General features: G+C 41.2%; 1 long non-coding RNA gene across 1 annotated transcript in view; it reads left to right on the top strand.

Moving 5' to 3' along the window:
* The window catches only part of LOC309819037, a 31,168-nt gene that overhangs the window by 1,698 nt on the left and 11,453 nt on the right, over positions 1–18,017 (top strand). The window contains exons 2-3 of the long non-coding RNA XR_014296402.1: positions 4,633–4,698; positions 6,898–6,974. This is a non-coding gene — a long non-coding RNA (uncharacterized lncRNA). The remainder of the gene's footprint in view (positions 1–4,632; positions 4,699–6,897; positions 6,975–18,017) is intronic.

Raw genomic sequence — 18,017 nt, 5'->3', positions numbered from 1 at the left:
GACCTGGGGGCTCCCTTCCAACTGATTTCATTCCTAGGCTCTACAGAGCAACTAGGCTCATCCTATTCTCTCCCCCTCTCTCCCTCTCTCTCCCTCTCCCTCCTTTCCTCCCTCTCCTTGCGGCCCTTTGCCCTGCATCATTCTTTTCACACCCAACTTTTCAAAGGTGATCCAGACACAGGCCCCTTTCACACCCAGCTTTTGAAGGTGATCCAGACACAGGCCCCTTCTTCCCTTTGGTTTCATTTTCTGAAAGAGACCTGATTCATCCAGCTATTCATTACTGGGTAAGAAATTTTCTTCTGGGACTTTCCTGGTGGTCCAGTGGTTAAGACTTCACCTTCCAATGCAGAGGGTGCGGGTTTGATCCCTGGTAGGGGAGCTTAGATCCCACGTGCCTCTGGGCCAAAAAACCAAAGCATAAAACAGAAGCAGTATTATAACAAATTCAATAAAGACTTTAGAAACGGTCCACATCAAAAAAAAAAAAAAGAAAGAAACTTCTTCTGCCTTCTCTTGCCCTTTGGAGATGAACTAGGGTTCATCCTGGTGCTGACACCCCAATTTAGTTGTGTAACTGGATGAGTGCTAGAAAGGGTGACTAAACCAAGAGTCATGCCAGAGAGGGGCTCAGAACTTGCACTTCGGGGCCTCCTCCCCCAGATGGGAATATACATCTGCTCCAGCAGCCCAAGGTCAAGAACCTTCTTTATTTATCACAGTTGCCTAGTATAGGGTTCTGGGCTCCTTGGGTTGCTTAATAGCCATTGACTGGGGAGTATTTGGTAGCCTGTATTTACCTGGGCTTGGAGGATGATGTTTCTGTGGTCAGGCTGGGCAAATTAGAGACAGGATGTATAAACAGGACAAGGCTGCTTTCCCAAAGGCCAGAGCCCAGAAATAGCTCCTTGTGCTTCTGACCTATTCCCTTCCCCTTTGACAGAAAGCCACTGAGCAAATGATCAGTAGTAAAATGTAACTGAAAATAGTTGTATCCAGATGGAGATTGATTTGCTGATGACAGCAAACTGCAACCTTCTACCTGGACAAAAGACAGGACCAACATCCAGCACTTTTCTGGGGATTGGAGGTGACCTATGAGCAGAATTAGCTGTACCTTCCATAGAATATTCCTTTTTCCAAGCCAGGTCAGCCCAGCCTACAGCTCTTGAATCAATGGAGTTGCTCAGATTTTGTATAAAATGTCATTCAAAATGTCATTTTTCAAGCACCAGTAAAGATACTTGTTTTAGTCCTGTAAGCCTCCCACAGACTCTAATGGAAGAGGATGACTTTTGGTGTTGAATAGATCTGGGTTGGACTCCCTTCTCTGTGGGTTAGCTGTGGCCTTGGGCAAGTTTCTTCATGTGTACAATGGGGGTAATAAATACTTTCCTTGCAGGGCTGGTGTGATGGTGACAGGCAAGCTCCTTCACCCAGCCTCGTCCTGCGTCCTGCGAAGGAGTGCCTATCAGTACACATTAGTTTCCCTTCTTCCTAGCTCCCACCCCAGGCATACTTCCATTGTGCCGTTAACCTGTTCAAGAAAGGACTTCCCACCCCATCTGCATTCTCCCTGCAGGATGTGTCTGCCTCTGGACACATATGGAAAGTAAATCCATAGTATGCAAGGGGCTGGGGAGGTTAATTGACAAGAGCTGGGAAATTCCAACAGAACCTCCGAAGGAAGTTGTCAAAAATCAGACGGACGACCAGTCTCTCTATTAGCCCAGTTTCAGGGGACTGGCAGCCCACTAGCCTTTGTCTCCTCCTCCTCTCTCTCCTAGACTTGCCCTGAAAAGCAGATGTAATAATTGTCAAAGACAAAACCTAAGGTGGAGGAGAGGGGGCAGCTGGTCTGTGTTATTTCCCGAGCCAGTTCACCCCTGCCAGGTTTAGGTTTCCCAGGAAAGTAGACTGAAGTCGACATGTGCCTTCTTTCTTCTGACCCCATTCCTCCCTGAATCATGGTACCAGTCAGGTACCCTGGGATTACAATAACAGAACTAACAATAGCGAGCTCATACTGAGTGCTTACTGTGTGCCAGGCATCACAGTAAACACTGTATACAGATTAGCATGTTAAATTTGCGCAAGCCTCTGAGGGACATGCCATTATTATCATTCCCATTCTTCAGATGAAGAAACTGAGATAGAAGTGTTGTGTAACCAGATGTAGAGAACAAACGTATGGACACCAAGGGGGGAAAGCAGCAGCGGGTGGGGGTGGTGGTGTGATGAATTGGGAGATTGGGATGGACATGTATTCACTGATGTGTATTAAACTGATGACTAATAAGAAAAAAAATAGCACGAAGGACATACAAAAACAAAAAAATGAAAATGCACTGGAGAGCAGGGAAAGATTTTTTTAAAAAAGAAAAAAGAAAAAGAAAGAAATGTGTAAATTGCTTATGGCCTCATAACTAGAGTGTGTTAGAATGTCAGGATTTGGATGCTGGGTGTCTGACCCCCATGCCCTGACCCTGCTACCAGCTTTCTGTTCCCTCTTTATCCCCCTCTGAGTGGCCCCCACCCAACATGCTCTCTGCAGCTAGGATCTCGGCTGGAGGTCCCCAAGGCTTTCTATGGTCCTGATCACTTCTCCTGGGCTTAGGTGCTAGTTAGCTAATCTGATCATCCATCCTTCGTTAATGGGAGAGGGCTAGAGGAAATTCTTCCCCACCTGGCAATCCCACACACACCCTGGGCGTTCCTCATTCCTACCCAGGAACACAGGTCCAAATCCAAAGCAAACGCTGTCTCATCCTAGAGATCTTCCTTGTTTTGCCCTGAGCTCTGTACCACTTTATACCTCTCTTGGAACGCTTACCTCTTTCTTTTTTTTTTAATATTTGTTTATTTATTTGGCTGTGCTGGGTCTTAGTTACAGCACACGGGATCTTTGTTGCCGTATGCGGAATCTTCGTTGCGGCATGCTGGATCTTTAGTTGCGGCATGCAAACTCTTAGTTGTAGCATGTGGGATCTAGTTCCCTGACCAGGGATCAAACCCGGGCCCCCTGCATTGGGAGCACAGAGTCTTAGCCATTGGACCACCAGGGGAGTCCCTTACCTCTTTCTAATAATAACTCATGTCTGTATAGCACTTTGTGGTCTACAACACTTTCCCATCCACCCAATCCAGCCCCCACCTCCTAGGCTTCTTAACCACCTTCTGTAACTGGGGTGGCAGAGAGCATGGTGGTTCAGCACCCAAGGTCTGGAATCTACTCTGCCAGCATCCCAGCTCCACCATTTGCTAACTGTGTGACGCTGGACAAGTTGCCTATTTAGCTTCTTCCCTCAGTTTTCTTATCTATGAAATGGGATAATAACAGTGCTTCTACCTGGTCATTGTGAGGGTTAAATGAGATAAACACACACAGAGACACAGAAAAACACACACACAACAACACACGTACACACACAGCAAGCAACTCATTAAGTGTTGGCTATTGTTATCATTATATCATTGAATCCCCAAACCCTGTGGGAAAAAACAAAGCAAGTCAGTTCTTGTCATCAGTAAACACAAGTTTAAACCAGATAATCTCTAAGCTCTCTGCCAGCTCCATCAAACTCTGATTCTACCATGAATCACGGTTATTTATGGACACATCTTAGTTCTTCTTTGCTGTAGCAACCCCTGAAGGCCCAGCCCTTTATAGAGGGCCTTGTATATAGCAGACTGTCCTGCCAGGTCAGGGTTAGCATGTAACAATAGTCCCTCCCTCATCCGGGCGGTGGGAGGAACTAACGAGAAATTCCTATATAGCCTTTAGCACAGTGCCTGGTACTAAGTAAGCTCCTAATAAATCATAATTACTATCGTTCCATCTTACAGTGAGCCTCCCAAACATGGTCCTTAAGAACATAGACTCTAGAACCATACTGCTGGGGTTCATCTTAGTGCTGATCCCTTGAGGCTTTGAGTAAGTTAATTAACCACCCTGGGCCTCAGTTTCCTCATCTGTAAGATGAACACGATGATAACAGCATGTGCCTAAATAAGGTTGTTGCACAGATCAGATGAGTTAATATAAGAAAGGCACATAGATCTGTGCTTGGCATAGGCTTGGTGTATGTAAGTGCTTTTTGTCATCGTTTACAAATGAGGAGACCCAGGCTCAGAGACATCAAGTGACATCCCCAAGCAGTAGTGGAGCTGGGATCCAAATCTAACTGAGTCTGTCTGATTCCAGAGCCTCAGTCTTTTTTTTTTAATTAATTAATTAATTTAGTTTTGGCTGCGTTGGGTCTTTGTTGCTGCATGCGGGCTTTCTCTAGTTGCGGCGAGCAGGGGCTACTCTTCGTTGCGGTGCACGGGCTTCTCATTGTGGTGGCTTCTCTTGTTGCAGAGCACAGGCTCTAGGCCACTGGGCTCCAGTAGTTGTGGCATGCAGGCTCAGTAGTTGTGGCTCACGGGCTCTAGAGTGCAGGCTCAGTAGTTGCGGTGCATGGGCTTAGTTGCTCCACGGCATGTGGGATCTTCCCGGACGAGGGCTTGAACCTGTGTCCCCCGCATTGGCAGGCGGATTCTTAACCACTGTGCCACCAGGGAAGCCCCAGCGCCTGTCTTAGTATTAGGATATGTTGCTGCCCCAGGTGATCCATGTATATTTTATAACAGGAGCCTTCTCCTATGGTGGAGATCTCAAGAGTGGAGGAGAGTGAGTTGGCACCAGAGACCTCTGGGGTAAGGATGCCCTCAAATCATGGCGCAGAAGTGGCTTTTTCCTCACCTTTGTCTGGCCATATGGTTTTAGCATTCCATCAGGGCTCAGGCCCAGAAGCCCAGAAACATGGCAGCACACACACAAGCCTCTAACCTGGAATCTGCAGTAAAACTCTCATTATGCACATTGATGGCACAGGCCCTGGCCTTGAGGCTTTTTCCATTTCTGAGGCATGATTCAGCCCAGGAGACAAGACCAGACAGACTTGAACCGGAGGAAGGAGGGCTTGGTGGTGGATGGAGGGGGAGAAGAAAAACAAACAGAGGTTAGAGCAGGGGAGTCTCTCAGCTGCTGGGCTGCAGGGGGAGGGGGCAGGAGCGAGCAGAGGGAGCCCGCCTGCTGGAGGAGCTGCACAAAACTGGGCCACCCACTGACCAATGTATCTTCCTTGCAGTCAAATTTATTGATTTAAACATGAATCCAACCATGCTTCTGAAGCCCCAGAAAAACACTAATAACATTTCACAATTGTGTAGCACAGTATGATTTCCATAGCATTGCACATAAATAAGCTCAATTTTGAGCTGCTTTTGAAAATAATTGGCTTCTCTTATTACAAAGCATCACATGCTTATTGAGGGATACTGGGAAATGTTTTTAAGTGTAAATTTTAAAATGTCAAATATGTATATATTATACCACTAGCAGTAACGTTTTCAGTAAATTTCTAACTAGGCTTTTTTTCTGAGCCTATATACATATATAGGGCACTTAAACAAAATTGGAGGCATACTACATAAAGAGTTTTAGATTTTTTTTCCACTTAACATAAAATCATAGGCATTTTCTAATGGTGCCAAACACTGAGCTATAAAAATTCATAATGACTGCCTTTATCAGTATAGAAGTGCCACAATTTCTGTAGCCATGCCCTAATTGTTGGACATTCCAGATATTTACAGAAGTGTAGTGTATACCTATAAATAATACTGCCGTGAACATCTTTTTACTTACATTTCTGTCTATATATCTGATCATGTCCTAATAGTAAATTTCTAGTAATGAAACTACTAGCTCGAAGGATTTGAATATTTTTGAGTACATAGAGCCGAATTACTCTCCAGAAAAGGTATTCAATTTACACTCCCACCAGCAACGTGTGACAATGTACCTCTCTACGTTTTGAGCCAGTGAGTTAGGTAACAAGCATCTCATGTTACAGATAAGGAAAATTGGGGTTCATACAACTAAAAGTCAAACTCTAGTGCCCTGGATTTGGTGCCAGGGCCCTTCCCACTCTGCCTTCTAGACAAGAAGAGCTCTGAAAAGGTTTTCCTGAGTAATGGAGTTGTATAAAATTTTATTTTTATATCCACACTTATTGGTGAAAATATTTTTGAAAATCTTCAGTTTCTTGACCTTATTTGTGCCATGGGCCCCTTTGGCAGCCTGGTTAAGCTTACCAACCCCGTCTCAGAGTAATGTATTTGTATGCATACAATAAAATACATAGGATTATAAAGGAAATGAATTATATTAAAATATAAAAACAAAATGATGACAGAGTAATACATCTGCTCCTTTATAAATGCATTAATGACAAGATCTAGTACTACAAGTAGGAGAGGCAGTCCACCAGGGGTCCTGGACATCCTTGCTGAGTTTACCCTTGTGATATTGAGCGGTTTCAGTACGTAGTCACTTGGGCAACAGACTAGCTTATTTGCTGCTTACTCAAACAAGTGCTGGGCCCTCGGCTCTAAATTCTTCTTATGTAACATAATCTACTACATGTGCTCGAGTCACCTGGCCCTCCACATTGCCCGATGGGAATCAGAGCTCAGGGAAACAGCGCAAATATGCTGACACTCTAGCTACCCCTTTTGCTGTGAGTAATAACGTCTTGCATTTGGGATCCAGGAGTTTTGTGTCTTCTGTCCTTATCCAGGAAACTGTGGCAAGCTGACTTGTTAGCTTGCAGGGAGGGCACAATCTCAGCGCCTTCACAATTCTGACCCTATCATTCATTTCAAAATAGTGTTAGGCGTAAATGTTATTTTGAGATGTATGCAACAGCTATAATGCAGACTGAAAATACCAGTAATTTTTACTTGTGCAAAAGTCACTGTGGTTTGTTGTGCACATTCATAGTTGAAGGAAATGCTCACTTTCAGTTAAACGTTTCTGAAAATAAATGGCAGGTTTTTTTCTCATTCAAGTTCACAGATTTTAGGAGAACTCTTGGCTACTGCCACCTCCTCAAAAGAAGACCAGAAAAACCTGTTGATCAAGCAAAGTAAGTCTAAGTTAATTCAGTATTTACTGCAGAAAGGGAGAATAACACCTTGAAAGAGACTTGGTGTAGTTTCTAAGAAGGAGGATTTCAAGAAAGGGTGTTTATAGGATTTGGAGGCCTGGGCTCCAGTGGTTTAAGGTGGTTTTTCAAAGCAAGAAATTGATGGGGAGTGGGCACAGTTTGTGACATTTAAGACAGTTTAAGATCCGTAGACACAGGAAAGCAGGGGTCTTGAAGCAAGTCTCGTTAAATAAACTTGGTCATACATGTGAGCTCTTTGTCTGTGTGAGCAGTCTGTGGTCCTGAGAGACACCTGTCCTGTCCCAGATGAGCAAACTATTTGCCCAGATAAATTAATTTCTTGAAACAAACAATTAATCTATTTATCCTCCTGGACTAGAATTTCCTAGAGCAGTTGTGTCATGTTGACATGGGTGGTCTCAGTTCTTATTTAACAAGACCAACTTCTTAGCTTGAAATCCCCTTTCTCACAAAAGTGGAAGCCTGCCTATTTTTACCTGTTTTTGCTCTGTCCTTTCCATGCTGTGAGTTCACCGTGTGTGGGGGCTAAATGTTATACTCCTAGATGTGGGGTTCATTTGTTTTCTATATATGTTTACCCAAAAGACCCAGTAAAATACCTTTTTTAATATATGGGGGTATTTATTTGGTGAGGATTCCTTGTGCAGTACACTTTTCCATACATATGTAATACTTGAATAATTAAGGTGTTGGTTTTTTTTTTGTGATACCCTTCTGTTGACCCAATAGCTGTTGCTTTTTTTTTCCTTTTTGCATCAAAATTCCCAAAAAGAGCCATCTGTACTCATTGTTTCTGATTACCCTTTCATTGTCTTTTTTTTTTTTAATGAGCTCCTTTATTTGGAAAATCACAAACATAAACAAAAGTAGAGAGAATTGTGGAGTACGAATCACCTGGATTCAATAATCGTAAGCTCATAGTCAGTCATGGTTCATCCCTACCCCATCCCACACACGTTCCCATTGTATTATTTCAAAGCAAATCTCAGACATTTTATCATTTCATCAATAATTATTTTAGTATATATCTTTAAAAGATAAGATTTTTTAACCTAACCATAATATCATAAATCTGAAAAATAGTACCATATTATCTAAAATATAATATTATAAAATAGCATAATACCATAATATCTTAAAATCAACAATTCCTTAATATCATTAAATATCCAATCAGGGTTCACATTCCTAAATGTCTTATAAATGAGAGCACATGTTTTTTCATTTGAATCAGGATCTAAATAAGACCCATATATTACATTTGGAGGCTATGTACCTTAAATTTAATTTAGAGATTCCCTATCCCTCCCCCCACCTTTTTTTTCCTTCTTCTTTTTTAATTTATTTATTGAAGAAACTAGGTCACTTGTCCTGTAGAGTTTCCTACAGTCTGAATTTTGCTGATTGCATCCCCTTGATTTGTTGTTTAGCATGTTCTTCTCATCCCTATATTTTCTGTAACTTGTTGGCAGTTAGACCTGGTGACTCAGTCAGATTCAGGTTTGAGTGTTTAGGCAAGAATGGTTGAGAGGTAGCACAGTGGTCTCCTATTACGAAGCATAGGATGGATGTCTACTCATCTTTCTCGCTTTATCTCGGTCTCTCTTTGCAACCATTGATGGTCATTGCCTACATCCATCATTTCCTTAGTGGTTGCATTATTTCTTCTTTATTTAATAATGAGAATACTTTTATAAAGAGAAACTTCCTCTTGTTAACTATTTAGCTATCCTGACATACAGTTTACATAGAAAAGGCAGGTCATACTTGATTCTTTCTTTTTGTTTTTATTTGTTTGTTTCAAAATAATGAATTGTTTCCCTAGCATCCTCCAAAAATGAACATTACAGATTGCTGGGGAAGTTTACTATATTACTACAAACTCATGGACTTAAACGTATTTCACATGTTTCTGTTCATTCTTATTGACGGAAATACCATTTTTAATCTAGCATATTGTCAAAGATCAAAAAGTTTGAAAACATACAGCACTGGGGTGGCTGTGTAAAATGGTTCAACATCTGTGGACAGCAATTTGGCAATATTTAACAAATTATAAAATGCACATTTCCTTTGACCCAACAATTTTACTTTTAGGAATTTATCCTAGAAATGGACTTACAAGCATGCAAAGTGATGTATGTACAAAGGTATTAATTGCAGTCTTGTTTATTTTAGCAAAAACAATGGAAAGAGATATTTATACACACACATTTATAGCAGCATTATGCACAATAGCCAAAAAGTGGAAGCAACCCAAATGCCCATGGCTGGATGAATGGATAAAATGTGGTATATACATACCATGGAATATTATTCAGTCTTAACAAGGAAAGAAATTCTGACATGACTGCAACATGGAGGTGTTTCTGACATGACTGCAACATGGAGGTGTTGTTTGCACAGCAATGTAAATACTTGATGGTACTGAGCTGTACAATTAAAATGATTAATTAAGATGGTAACTTTTATATAAAGAAAATTAAAACTGTAATTACTAACATGAATTTTACCATTGATCTTTCTATTGTGCAACGCCAATTTTAAATGCAACTATCATAGTATTTCACTCACACACGGAATCACACAATACAGGAATTACATAATTTGTGAGTTACAGTTTGTCCCCAGGGGTGCCTTGAGCTGTCCATAAGAGACAAACACAAGAAAGACGGAGGAAGGTCGTTAGGAGGAAAAGAGCCCTCCCAATCCTCCTCCAAGCTCGGAGCCAGAGTAGGGCGCGCTTTCGGAACACGCAGACACTCTCTAGCTAGAGCGGTCCCCCAGGGTGCATCCCTCCTGCAGGGTTGCAGCGAGCGCAGGCCTGCGTGCTGCTGGGTCCGGCTCCTGCCAGCAGATGACCGCCCTAGCCTGGCGGAGTCTGGAGAGGTCAGGCCAGGTGTCTCTCCTGCCCCAGGGCCCCCTGCCCAAACCGGGTCAGACAGGCGACTCCCAACGGTACTGAGACCTCTGCGCCGGTGAAACTCTCGCCCCGGGATTGGGGTGGGCGAGAGACCCTGCGCAGCCAGCCCGGGGAAGGGATGGGCACCATCACAGCCCTGACCCTTCCCATAGCCGCGCCCAGAACCCTGCCGGGGACGGAAGGGGGCAGCAGTCGCCGGGCAGGGCCAGGGACACCGGGAGGCGGGGGGAGGCGGGATGGTGCACGAGCCAAGGCTTCCAGCCCCTGGCGCATGCTCCATTGTTCTAGGCGACTTCCTTCTGAGACGCAAATTCAAAGATACAATTAAGGATTTCGAGGCAGTAACAGCACTTCAGAACATGGGACCCCCTGTACGACTGCACCGGCCACACACCCGTGCAGCCGGCCCTGGTAGGTAGGGATCGCAAGTCTTGGTGATAACATCTAGAGCTGTGCTGTCCAATAGAAATAAAATGTGAGCCCCACAGGCGAGTCACGTATGTAATTTGAAATGTTCTAGTGTCTAATTAAAAAGGTGAGATTAATTTTAATATATTTTATTTACCCTAACATATCCAAAAATATTATCATCTCAACATGTAATCCATATTAAAATTACTGAGACATTTTACTTTTTTTTTTTTTCATACTAAGTCCTCAAAATCCAGTGTGTATTTTACACTAAGGTCACATCTCATTCCAAGACCTCAATTGCTACATGGGGCTAGTGGCTGATCAAGTGGACAGGGCAGGTCTAGAGCATGAAAAAGGAAGTGGGTGGCTGGAGGACCGTTTGTGCTGTTGCCACTTGGTGGCATAACATTGGCTGCTAAAACAGAAATACCTACCAACGTTTGTCAGTCACTTCCTGTGACTGGTGCAATTTGGCACCAGAATTCCTGTGAGTAATTTTGATGACTATTGTGAATATTGTGCTGCTATTTTAACACTGTTACTGATTTTTAAATATTCCTGTATGTAACAGTGTTATCCAGACATTCATTAAGGCAGTGGTTCTAACGCTATGCTACAAAACCGCCCCTAATCAATAAACATTAGAAGGGGAAGTTAGATGTGTCAATTGCCAAGAGGGAAACCAAGTAACCAACGGTATGCTCCATGTTGTTAATTTAGAAATGAAACCTTGGGAAATACTGGAAAGTTCTGAAAAATAAAAATCAACGTTTAAGCAGATACACTTCTTTTTTTTTTTTTTAGCAGATACACTTTTAAGTTTTCAAAAATGGTTACATAAGGCAAAAAGAAAGGAAAAACAAAACCTGACAACAGAGCTGCAAGATCCAGGTCAGAGTAATGTGCACCTGAGCTGCCCTGGTTGTGCATGTAAACACTCAGAACAAAAAGCCCTGTTTTACATTTTGCATGTGTTCCTACAGGGGAAATTGAGTGCTTACTAGAACACTGTCATTAGGTACAGTTTCATCTTCACCAGCCTTTCCCATTCAGGAGTCACTTTACTGGCGGACTAGCCTGCCATGTAGTGGTGAAAATAGGAAACTACAGGCCACTTTTTAAACATTTTATGCGTAGTATTTGAAACATCAAAATAATAAATGCAATATAAAATAAACACCTGGAAGTGCACCATCCATCTTAAGAACTAGAACATTACCTATTAATTCATCCACCTGTATGCCTTTTTCCTATTTTATCCTGCCTCCTCATTAGAGATAATACTGGCTTGAATTTTATGTTGACCATTTTCTTGATTTTAAAAAATAGGTTGTTTTATCATTTGTATATGCATCCCTAAACGAAATATTGTTTAATTTACTCATTTTAGCTTTAGAAAAGTGCTTTCATGATTTTATGCAGTTTTCTGCAACTTTCCTTTTTCATACATTATATTTGACCATGTTATGTGTGTAGCTGGAGTTGATTCCCTGTGGGAATAGATAGCTATTTATTTATCCATTCTCCTATCAATGGACATTTGGTAGCCTCCAATTTTTTGCCATTTTTTAACAGTATGGCAATGAATATTCTTATGCATGTGCAAGAACTTCTTTATAACATATCTAGTTCAATTTTACAAAATACATATAGCCAAAGTGTCTTTCAAAGTTGTACCAATTTACACTCCATTTGTAGTATATAAAAGGTCCCAGTGATCTTCATCTCCATCAGCACTCGGTGTTACTAAATTTCTTAGTTGTTGCCAATGGAGTTGGAAAACCGGATCTTATTGTGGCATTGACTTGTATAATGTTTCCCTGGCCATCAATGAGGTCGAGTGTATTTTAATTTTTATTGGAGATTTGTTTCCTTTTTTGTAAAGTGCCTATTCATGTCTTTTGCCCATTTTTAACTGGTTTATGTCTTTGTAATTTTAAGATTAAGATCTTAATCTAGGGAGATATATATCAGTTTCTGTATTTAGCAACCTGGGTGAATTGTATTTAGCAACGTTGGTAAGCTCTCTCATTAATTCTAATAATTTGTAGATTCTTTCGGGGTTTTCTACATAAACAATTATATTAGCTACAAATAATGACAGTATTGTTTCCTTCTCTCTCCTTATATCTGTCTTATCCTTGCCTTGTGGAGCAGAAGAGGTGATGGCAGACTCCTTTGCCTCGTTCTGCTCTTAAAGGAACAATGCTTTCAATGATTCATCATTAAGAATGATGACTACTGTAGGCTTTTTTTTAAAAAGATGACGTCTTAATGTTAGGATTTTTTTTTTTATTCCTGCTTTACTAAGAGTTTTTACCAAGAATGAATGTTGACTTTTACTGACTGCCTTTACTAGATCTATTTAGATAATCATACAACTTCTCCTTTAACCCATTAATGCAATGAATTATAGTCATGGGCTTTTATGTTAAATGATCCAAATATTCTAGGGATAAATCCAGCTTAGTCATGATGAATAGCCTTTAATATATGCTGTTAGATTTGATTTGCTAGTATTTTGTTTATAGTATTTCCATCTAACATGTTCATGAGGGATTCTGGTCTGTTATTTTCTTTCTCATACTTTTTCATACTCGACTGATTTTATTTCAAAGTTATACTAACCTCATATGAGTTGAGGAGCATTGCTTCTTTGGATAGTCTTTGTTCATGTGAAATTAGAATCATTTGTTCCATGAAAATCTGCTAGGAATTGCCTGAAAACCAGCAAGGCTTGATTTTTTTTTAAGCCACTGATTCAATTTCTTTAATACTGTTGGGAACTCAAGCTTTCTTGTTACAGCTTCGATAAGTTATATGTTTCTAGAAATGTTTCCCTTTCTAGTAAGTTTTTTAATTCATTGATTAATTCATGTTTTATTCTTTATGGCACGCTCATCTTATCTTTTTAATCTCTTCTGTATTTTCAGCTTTCTTCTGTTCTCCATTCCTATTATTGCTTGTTTGTGCATGCTACCTACTACCCTCTTATTTAATGAATCTTACCAAAAGTTTGTCTGTTTTATCTGGCCTGGGCTTGTTGATCATCTCTATTGTATATTCATTTCATTTCATTAATTTTTGCTCTTATCTTTATATCTTTTCTTAAACTTTCTTTGTGTTTATTCTACTGGGGTTATTTTTCCTCTTAGAGCGAAAGCTAGCTCATTAATTTTCAGCCTTTTTTCTTTTTTAATGTAAGCATCTAAAGCTATAAATTTCCCTGTAATTACCATTTTTGCTGCATCCACCAGTTTTGATATGTACAATTTTCATCACATATCATATAGTTGTTTCTATACAACTTTCAATTTCTATTATAATATCTTACTTGACTCCTATATTATATAGAAATGTACTTTCTGGGACTTCCCTGGTGGCGCAGTGGTTAAGAATCCGCCTGCCGACGCAGGGCACACAGGTTCGATCCCTGGTCCGGGAAGATCCCACATGCCGCGGAGCAACTAAGCCTGGGTGCCACAACTCCTGAAGCCCGCGGGCTCTAGGGCCCGCGTGCCACAACTACTGAAGCCCACGCACCTAGAGCCCATGCTCCGCAACAAGAGAAGCCAGTGCAATGAGAAGCCTGCACACCGCAATGAAGAGTAGCCCCCGCTCGCCGCAACTAGAGAAAGCCCGCACATAGCAACAAAAACCCAGTGCAGCCAAAAGTTAATTAATTAATTAATTTTTAAAAAAGAAATGTACTTTCTAATTTTCAAAACTCAGGAGGGGGGTGTCATTTATCTTTCTGTTAAAGACTTAATTTAATTGCATAAGTTATAACTATGATCGTAGGTCATAAAATGTGATTTATGTGAATCAGATTCTTTGAAATTTGTTGAAACCGGCTATAAGGCCTTTTATATGGTCAACTTTTGGAAGTGCTCCATGTGCACTTGGAAAGAATGTCTATTCCTTGATTGTTGGATATAGAGTGACTTATAAATATCCACTAAATCAAGCTGGTTAATTGTGTTATTCAAATCTTTTTTGACCCATTAATAATTGAGATCATTGTATTGAAATCTCCCACTATGTTAGTGGGTTATCAATTTCTTTTTTTTTTTAATATTTATTTATGTATTTAGTTTTGGCTGTGTTGGGTCTTTTTCTTTTCTTTTTTTTGGTTGCACCAGGTCTTAGTTGTGGCCAGTGGGCTCCTTAGTTGTGGGAGGCAGGCTCCTTAGTTGCAGCACTTGGGCTCCTTAGTTGTGGCATGCAAACTCTTAGTTGCGGCATGCATGTGGGATCTAGTTCCCTGAGCAGGGATCAAACCCGGGCCCCCTGCATTGGGAGTGCGGAGTCTTAACCACACTTAACCACTGCACCACCAGGGGAGTCCTTGCATTGGGTCTTAGTCGCAGCACGTGAGATCTTTTCTTTTCATTGCAACATGTGGGCTCTTCATTGCGGTGTGTGGGCTTCTCTCTAGTTGTGGGTGTGGGCTCCAGGGCATGTGGGCTCAGTAGTTGTGGTGCGTGGGCTCTCTAGTTGTGATGCATGGGCTCAGTAGTTGCGGTGCACGTGCTCCAGAACACGTGGGCTCTGTAGTTATGACGCACGGGCTCCAGAGTGTGTGGGCTCTGTAGTTGCAGCACACAGGCTTAGTTACCCCGTGGCATGTGGGATCTTAGTTCCCCAACCAGGGATCGAACATGCATCCCATGCATTGGAAGGCAGATTCTTAACCACTGGACCACCAGGGAAGTCCCAGATTAGTCAATTTCTATCCATAGTTCTATACATTTCATTTTATGTATTTGGATACTATTTTAGTAGGTGCCCACAACTTTTGGACTATTATATCTGGTGGATCAAACCTTTTATCATGAAAATGATGAAAGGCCCTAATAATACATTTTGCCTTATAGTCTATTTTGTCTAATACCAATATATTGCACCAGCTTTCTTTTAATTAGCATTTTACTTTTGTTCATCATTTTACTTTCATCTTTTCTGTGTCCTTTTATATTAGGTTTGTCTAGTTTTTAGGGGCTTTTTTTAAATCTAGGTCTGAGAATCTGTCTTTTGTTTATCCCATTTATACTTATTGTGATTACTGATAATATTTCTACATCTTAATTTTTATTTTCTATTTGTTCTCTTTTCGAAACTTCTTTCAACTTTTTTTTTTCTAAACTGACTTTTTTTTTTTTTTTTTTTTTTTTGCGGTACGCGGGCCTCTCACTGTTGTGGCCTCTCCCGTTGCGGAGCACAGGCTCCGGATGCACAGACTCAGAGGCCATGGCTCACGGGCCCAGCCGCTCTGCGGCATGTGGGATCTTCCCGGACCGGGGCACGAACCCGTGTCCCTTGCATCGGCAGGCGGACTCTCAACCACTGCACCACCAGGGAAGCCCTAAACCGACTTTTTGTTTTTGTTTTCTTACTCTATTTTCTGCTCTACTGGTGTGGAAGTTATACTTTCTGTGTTTTTAGTAATTACCCTTGAAATTTTACCAGGCACATTTAACAAAGTCTAAAGTCAACAGTACTTGAACCTTCTCAAGAAGAACTCAGAACACTCTACCTCCTCTCACCAGCCTCACTCTCCTTCCCCCACCTATAAATTATTATTGTCCAGTATTTGTGCCTGTCATTTTTCAACCCCACAAATTACATGCCATCACCATCTTTCATTACTTGTTTTTTGCAGACAGTGTGTTTGGAATTATCTACATATTTACTGATTTCTTTGCTCACCATTTCGTCTTGCATTCCAGGCCTTCCTTCTGGGCTCATTTTCCTTCTTCCTGAAGTGCATCTTCTAGAAGTTGTTTTAGTGAAGGTCTGTTAGTGGTAAAATCTCTGTTTTTTTTTCTAAAAATGTCCCTATTTTACCTTCATGTTTCTATCTTACATTTATTCTTGAAAGATAGTTTTGCTGGGTACACAATTCTGGGTTAACAGTTATTTTCCCTCAGTACTTTGAAGATATTTTTCTATCTTTTAGATTCACTGTTGTGGGGACTATATTCAATATCCTGTGATAAACCATAATGGAAAAGAATATATAAAAAAAGAATGTATAGATTCACTGTTGCTGTCACTGTCCAATTGTTTCTCTGCAGACAATCTTTCTTTTCTCTCTAGCTGCTTTTAACATTTTTGCCTTTAGTGCTCTGTGGTTTCCCTACAATATGTCCAGGTGTATGTCTTTTTTAACCTGCTCGATGCATGTTCTGTTTCTCCTATCCATATGTTGGTGTCTTTTATCAGATCTGGAAATTTTTAGCTGTTAGCTTTTCAAATATTGCTTCTCCTTTAGTCTCTCTATTCTCTGCTTCTGGGATTCCGACTGGATATTTTTTAGACCTCATTCCATCTTCCCTTCTCTTAACCTCTCAGTCATATTTCTCATCTCCTTGACTCCCTGTGCCTCATTCTGGGTAGTTTTCTCAGATCTATCTCCTGTTCACTAATTCCCTATCCAGCTGTGGTTAATTGATCTGTTGTTTAGCCTGTCCATTGAGGTTTTTTAAAATAAATTTATTTATTTTATTTATTTATTTTTCTGTATTGGGTCTTCATTGCTGCCCGCGGGCTTTCTCTAGTTGAAGCAAGTGGGGGCTACTCTTTTTTTTTTCTTTTTTTGGCTGTGTTGAGTCTTTGTTGCTGCGTGCGGCCTTTTTCTAGTTGCGTCAAACCGGGGCTACTCTTCGTTGTGGTGCGTGGGCTTCTCATTGCAGAGGCTTCTCTTTGTTTCAGATCATGCGCTCTAGGCATGCGGGCTTCAGTAGTTGTGGCGTGTGGGCTCAGTAGTTGTGGCACACGGGCTCTAGAGTGCAGGCTCAGTAGTTGTGGTGCACGGGCTTAGTTGCTCTGCAGCGTGTGGGATCTTCCCAGACCAGGGCTCGAACCCGTGTCCCCTGCATTGGCAGGCGGATTCTTAACCACTTCACCACCAGGGAAGTCCCCATTGAGTTTTTAATCTCAAGAGTTAAATTGTTAAGTTCTATTTGCTTCCTTTTCAGATGTGTCTGGTCATTTGCAGTTGTCTCTTTGCCTTGCTTATTTTTTAAAAGTAACAGCTCTATTGAGATATAATTTGCAAATAATAAGATTCACCCTTTGAAAGTGTACAGTTCATTGGTTTTTAGCATATTCACAGAAGTTGTGAAACAATTATCATGAATTCTAGAACAATTCTGTCACCCTCAAAAGAAACTCTATACTCGTTAGCAGTTACTACAAATTCCCTTCTGCCTCTGTCTCCCAAAAGCCACTAATCTATTTTCTGTCTCTATGGATTTGCCTGTTCTGGACAATTCATATGAATGGAGTCATACAATATATGGCCTTCTGTAACTGGCTTCTTTCATCTAGCAAAATATTTCCAAGATTCATCCATATTGTAGGAAATAGCAGTACTTTGTTCCTTCTTATGGCTGAATAAAATTCCATTGTATGGGTCTACCATATTTTATTTATTTACCAGTTGATGGACATTCAGGTTGTTCTTACTTTGGGGCTATTATGAATAATGCTGCCACGAACATTCATGTACTAGTTGTTTTGTTTTTGTTTTTGTTTTTGTTTTTGTTTTTGCGGTACGCGGGCCTCTCACTGTTGTGGCCTCTCCCGTTGCGGAGCACAGGCTCCGGACGCGCAGGCTCAATGGCCATGACTCACGGGCCCAGCCACTCCGCGGCGTGTGG

The sequence above is a fragment of the Grampus griseus genome, assembly GCF_964374135.1.
Source record: "Grampus griseus genome assembly, chromosome: 2".
NCBI classification, from domain to species: domain Eukaryota; kingdom Metazoa; phylum Chordata; class Mammalia; order Artiodactyla; family Delphinidae; genus Grampus; species Grampus griseus.
The sequence above is the reverse complement of the archived record's forward strand: the minus strand, read 5'-3'. Positions and strand labels throughout refer to the sequence as shown.